This window comes from Nicotiana attenuata, unplaced genomic scaffold (assembly GCF_001879085.1).
Source record: "Nicotiana attenuata strain UT unplaced genomic scaffold, NIATTr2, whole genome shotgun sequence".
Taxonomy (NCBI): domain Eukaryota; kingdom Viridiplantae; phylum Streptophyta; class Magnoliopsida; order Solanales; family Solanaceae; genus Nicotiana; species Nicotiana attenuata.
The window spans coordinates 315,186-322,113 of record NW_017670893.1 but is presented as its reverse complement, the minus strand read 5'-3'; positions in this window follow the sequence as shown (position 1 = coordinate 322,113).

The window sequence follows — 6,928 nt, the reverse complement described above, 5'->3', positions numbered from 1 at the left end:
TATATATATATATATACGGTAGGGCGAGCCGATGAGGGCACATACTATCCAACTATACATGACTGTCTACAGACCTCTAATAGAGTGTACAACCGTATAAAGGACGGGACTGGGCCCCATGATACCCATATATGTATACAAAAGTATCGTACCAAAAACCCAATAGTAGCTACGAATCAAATGGAGCACACCAACTCTCGTTGAGCAAGGATCCTAAGAAGGGGGACCGTCAGCCTGTCTACCTGCACCTGCAGACATGAAACGCAGGCCTCCAAGCAATAGGGGCATCAGTACGAGTAATGTACCGAGTATGTAAGGCATAAAAATCAGTATATAAAAGACATGGAAGAAACATGGAGTAACGAACTCAACCTGTAAGTCTGAATAGCTCTGTGAATCATGAAACATTTATAATGTCATGCATATGCGTATAAATGTCATATCATGCATAGGTATATACGTATATAACATCATCAAGCCTCTGAGGGCAACCCATCATATCATCTCGGCCTCAGTGGGCGAAATCATCAACTATGCCAACTGATCAGGTGGTGGTGCATATATAACGCCATAACCTTTCCTCATACCCCATATACATATACTATACGCGTATATAATGCAATCTGGTCATGGGTCAATATACATGTATAAATGAATGCAATGCATAATGAAGTATGTCAATAAGATCTCTCGGAATGTCATGAGACCCTTGAACATACGATATGATAGTAGGACATATGGCGAATCAAGAACATAGGCAAACCTAGTACTTCTAAGAATAGAATTATTTATGAAAGTTGCATGCTTCCTCGTTTCGTTGTATCATATGGATCATGCCAAAAGGAAAGAAGGGATAGACGTAAAATACCTCAAGTTGTCAATGCAACTCAACAATAAGCTTATGACAACTAGCGCGCCAACCCTATAACAAAGATATACACGCACAACTTAGATGGCGCTAGTATATCACGTATCTCAAACGATAACTTGATTCTAAAATAAAACGGGCAGCATTTCCCTGGATTTTACTGCTCCCTCAAGCCTACTATAGGCGAGATAACAACACAATACAACCAGCAACTCAAAAACAACCTAACTACAATTTGGGACCTTTAATACAACAAAAAAAACCCAAATATACCATAACACACCCAATCAACAAGTTAACAATTAGCCTGAAATTACAATGATAAGCGACCAAACTACTACCCTACCACATGTGGCGTTTCTCCACGCCCTTTATCCTTCCAAACTCCATAAATCAGCAGCACAATAGGCCAACAAGAGTGGACTACAAAACAGTCCACTAAAAGTGAAATAAATCGAACTCACGGCTTCCGATCACCATTCCGTGAGTTCTAGCTATTAGGAAACAAGTTTATCAACCTTCCTTGATATTTAAAAGATTAAATACAGAAAGTAGACGTTTTCTTAACTATGAAGTACCTTCCAAAACTCAAACTAAAAAGAAAAAGAGAGGCGATATAGCGATACTTATGCCGTAGGGATCGTTCTAATGTTATCGCTTCTTGATTTCGTACCCGGGATGTTAATCTTCTTTGAGACCCTAGAAGAGAGATTAAGGATAGGTTTATGGGGGGTTCTCTATTCGAGTTCTATGAAAATTGAAGAGAAAGACGATTAAAAACTTATATATATCAACATTTGAAAAGTCAAAGAGGTGCTAGCTTGGCATCCTAGCATTGGCTCGTCTTCCGAAGCTTATAACTTTTTATCCGGAAGTTGTATGAACAAACGATTAAGGGTGTTGAAAACTACATTCCAAGACCTTCAATTTGGTATATAATATGTCGCAAGAAGACCTATATAACACACGAAATGTATTGCTCAAAAGCTTCGTTACAAGGTAAATCCTTAGTCAGTGTTTCCACAACTTAAATCCGATTTTCCCAAACTTTATAGTTTATATCCAAACATCATATATTGTCATATTATGACTTTAAACTCATTTAAATCATGATTAACAAGCCTCATATTCATTATACCTCACCTTGGGATGCACTGGGTGTAACAACTTATATGTCTCGATATAGTCGAGCAGCGTGCCATCGAGCGAGTCCTTCGACAGTTGGGTCGACGCTAGCTTATACCTATTCCAACCAGTTGGAATTCCACACATTAAAAGCGGGATGATCACTGCAAGGTCGACCATACATACTTGGCATGTCTAGAGGCCCAGATAGGGAATTGGGATCTGAGATATGTCATGATTCCGCCATACCCTCTACATGACCGTTTGGACGGGGAGCATGAGTATATGGGTTGGTATCGCCATGTTAATCGCCTTCAGATCAGGAATTTCGTTCATCGCGCTGGTGGTCGGTACGTTCCATACGCTGGGAGGCATGAGGCACTAGTATGTTATTAGATATACTTACTTATCATGTTACATTACTTTAACATCCTTCCTTAATTAATATGTCATATGCTATGCAGGCTATTGGCTTACACCAATTCTACCAGTTGGGACTAGAGATGCCACAGCATACAGGCGACGGAGCGGCAGTTGTGCATAGGTTAGGTCGTCGGGTTGTTGATCTTGTTGCTGACACATTAAGACCCGAGAGGATGCGATGTTAGGCTACGAGGCTACGTATGTGCCGCCTGAGGAGTGCCATCATGGGCCAAATATGGCCCCAGCACATGGTAGGCGTGGCAGGCGTGGCCAAAGAGGAAGGGGTGGCCCACGTGGTCGTGGTGGTCGGCGAGGACGGGGTCCCCAGCAAGGGGGCGCTGAGGCACCTATGGAGGATACTAGAGATGATCAGCCGGGTGGCTACCTTAAGCCACATGATGCTCATCATGATATGCCATCATTCAGACTTCAACTGTAACCAGGGACTTCACAGTTGACCCCGTCAGCTCCAGTGTTGATCACGGGCACCGCCATTACGCAGTATGATTGGGATCAGTATTTTCCTGGTCGTATGATCACAGGCACCGCCATTACGCAGTATGATCCACTCGCTTGTCAGAGACGGATGATCTTATTTAGGAGCCCGCCGAGACCATGGTTTGACCATTAAATATTTTTGCTAACACGTACATTAGTATTCTATATTTCATATACTAAAATATCTTATTATTTTGTAGGTTACTGATGACCCAACGACCGCTTCTACTGAGCCTGCTAACCTTACTAACGATCATGATGCAGTGCATCCTCCGATAAAGAGGCGACATGATGAGGATGATCCTGATAGCGTAGGCGGGCGGGATGGTATGCGCCTCAGGCCAGCCAATGCTTTAAAGCATACAGGCTGTGGGACTCATTGATATGTATTTTGAGTTGTATACATGACATTAAATATCTAATAGTAAAATTATTGATGTATTACATAATTTGTGCAATGTTTTTATTTTTCGGGTTATTTATTAGTATAAAACTACAACACAAAAAAATAAGACGCATTAACATAAATTTAAATTCGTTAAAAATTACATATAATACATGAAACATAAAACATAAAATAAAAATTGTACTTAATGCATCCATGTGTTTATTTAGTCACTATCCCCCATTATTCTATTCTTCAACCATTGAAATTTTTCTTCCAACCGATTATTTCTTCTTCTGCCTCTTTCAGTTTTTCCTTCACTGCCACAAGTTGTTCTTATAATTTCAAGATCTGGAGTTCGTACTCACCAGTCAGATTCCAAGCGTTTAGCAAACATGATTATTAGTATTCGTGGTTAATGGGTTCATCATACTATTTTTCAAAATCACATTGATTTCGTCCTACTAATAGGGATGATAACAAAAGACTATTAATTGACATGTTATAAATAATCTACTAAACAACATAACTTTCAATAATAATAACTTACAACTTGTTTACATATCCAAAGTCTACGTCCTAGATTGCAATTTGACCAATATGGATTCAAAATAGCACGTTTGCCACAGTAACACCTTGGTACATCATTACGTCCAGACATGTTGTAATGCTCGAACTTGAAAATTTTATAGAAAGTTGTTTTCTTCGTTTGGTTACGACGCAAATAATAATGCAAAATGCGCGGGGTTTTTATAGGCAGCTATGAGTGATTTTAGGTTACATAACGCATATTCTTGATGCATTATGTTTCGCATGCTAACAATTTTTTATAGTACAAGTCGGTGTAGCTTTTTCAGGTCGACATGACAATACACAAAATGCATATTGTTGATGCGTTATGCTTCGCGTGCTAACGATTCTTTACGGTATAAGTCGGTACAACTTTTTCAGGTCGATATGACAATACACATAATGCATATTATTGATGCACTATATTTCGCGTACTAATGATTCTTTACTGTACAAGTCGGTGCACCTTTTTCAGGTCGACAGCTATTTCAAGTCGACATGGCAATACGCATAACGCATATTATTGATGCACTACATTTAACATATAAGTTCGTGCAGTTTAATTCTTTTAAAGTTGAACCAACATTCCAGTATTTAAAAACCATTTCAAGAACTATTACAACATCCATTTCAGAAATGCCACTAACATTTAATAAGTGGTTTAAGAAGAGACAAAAAGGTGAAGGTAGTTCAACAGATCCACATGGAATATGTCATAACACAATCGATCCCTACCTTGAAAAAAATATGATAGGTTGCTATACTGCTTTGGTGGATAACAAGTGGCATGGTGTTCTACATCCCTTGGAGGCCTATCAATATACACACTGATCTCAAATTTTTAAGGCACATTATAGAGGGGGAAGCGCATTCTACAAAGCCTGAAGATATGCGAATTTAGGGTGAAAAACTACAATGGGTTCCTCTTTACTCAAAAAAAGTGTGATTATGAAGTACTATGCCATTGGCATGGGCTAGTTGTACCACAAGCAGTGCCTGCAACATTCCAAACAAACACACACAAAGATGAACCAGAAGTGATTCGGCATTTGATGAAGGAGATTTTAGAGATAGAAAAAGCACTAGCCGTTCATCATGCACTAGATAATCGTAACTACCTGCAAGGAACGGAGGATCAGTATTGGGATTTATTAGAAAATGAAAAATTGCATAGAGACATTGATTATTTTGTATTTCCAACAGTTGTCGAGTGGGAGGGACTACCTAAGTTTCTACTGCAGACGTTGGATGTAGGAGTCCCATATTGTTGTAAAAAATAAACAAGTGGTCTTATTGATGATAGCGATGAAATACGAGAAATATGTGTCAATACGGGCCTAGATTATGATGCCTTCAATCCAGACGGATGTGTACAAGATGTTGACAAAGAAGATGAAGACAATGACAATGAAATAGCGTCATACAATGACGATAATGGCGAATGAAACTCGTTATTTATTCGTTGAAGTTATTTTTAATTGTGGTATTGAATCTTCAGTACTAAATCTCAATTAGATTTAAGCCTATTGGAAACTTAATATTTCATACATATTTCAAACATCACCATTATAGACATTTAGTACAACGAAAATACTGCAACAAAATACTAAGTTTATCCTTAAAAATTGGGGACATCGGATGAACTACCACCGGGAGCTGAATTACCACCGCTTCCTAAACCAACTGAAGGACATTTACGATGATCGTGTCCTGTTTGGGAACATGTACCACATTTACGCGCATAAACGGTATCACTAATATCCATTTGGTTCTGTATCCACATTCTTTTTTGCACTTGCTGGTGACACATATAATCCTTATTACACATTATTTTAAATGGTTCTGGCGACCAATAATACTCAGCACCCACTAGTTGGAAGTGACCGCAAAACTTGTATGGCAAGTGATAGATCGACCATTTCTCACACGAACATAATATTCTGGATTCATTGATGGTGTGGGTATTATTACTGCGGTTTTGATCCAGATCAGTGCGAACTTCAAAAATATTTCGTTTGTTCCAATATTGCAAAAATGTATGCCACTGTGATCGCTTCCTACATTTGTCAAATCGTTTCATCGGTTGTGGCACAAATTAAACACCCCTTTCCAACAAGGACGATGCACTTCGGGATCTTTCAACAAATCTCTCTGCCATCTGCTTGAATGACATCTGCACCATAATAGTGACAGGCAATCAATAGGTAGACTTCAACAACCCGTTGAAAGACTCTAACACGTTTGTAGTCAAAATTCCCCATCTTCTACCACCATCCTTATGCAAAATCCACTTTTCAAGCTCATGTCGCATCAACCATCGATAAGCTTCTGGGTCTTCCTACCTAATCAATTTCATTCGCCTCCTGAATTTATACTCTTGATGATCTGTTGCAGCCATCCACATTAAATCATGTAAGCTCTTGTTTGGATGAGCCTGCTGGAAGTTGGCCTTCAAATGCCTAACACAGTAACGATGGTAGGAATACAGTTCTTGCCATGCATCCAAAGTCTGTACAGAACTTAAAATGCCACCACGCAGATCAGATATTAGACAAATATTTGAAAGATGTCTGGCAATATGCTTCTTCAAGTGGTTCAAAAACCATGTCCAAATCTCTTGACTTTCATTGGCGCAAATAGCAAATGTGAGGGGAAATATGCTTCCATTAGCATCTATTGCAACGGTGATCAACATCTTAATATCATACTTTCCATAGACATGAGTGTCGTCTATGGAGATTACCGACCGACAATGCACAAAACCATCAATGGCTGGTTTAGATGCCCAGAACACATATCTAAATATGAATTCTGGTATTCTCGGACTCCGCTCAAGCTTCCATTCAACAACAGTCCCGGGGTTAAAATGTTGCAAAGCAGCTATCTACCTGGGTAGAGCGGCAAATGACTTATCCCAATTACCCTAAACAATCTCAAACGCATGTTTACGCCCGAAAAATGACTTTCTTTTGGTAATGGTGCAACCATATACCTGGTGAACAGATGTTATACACTCTTTAATCTTGTACCTTATGGACGATTCAATATGTGGAATCAAG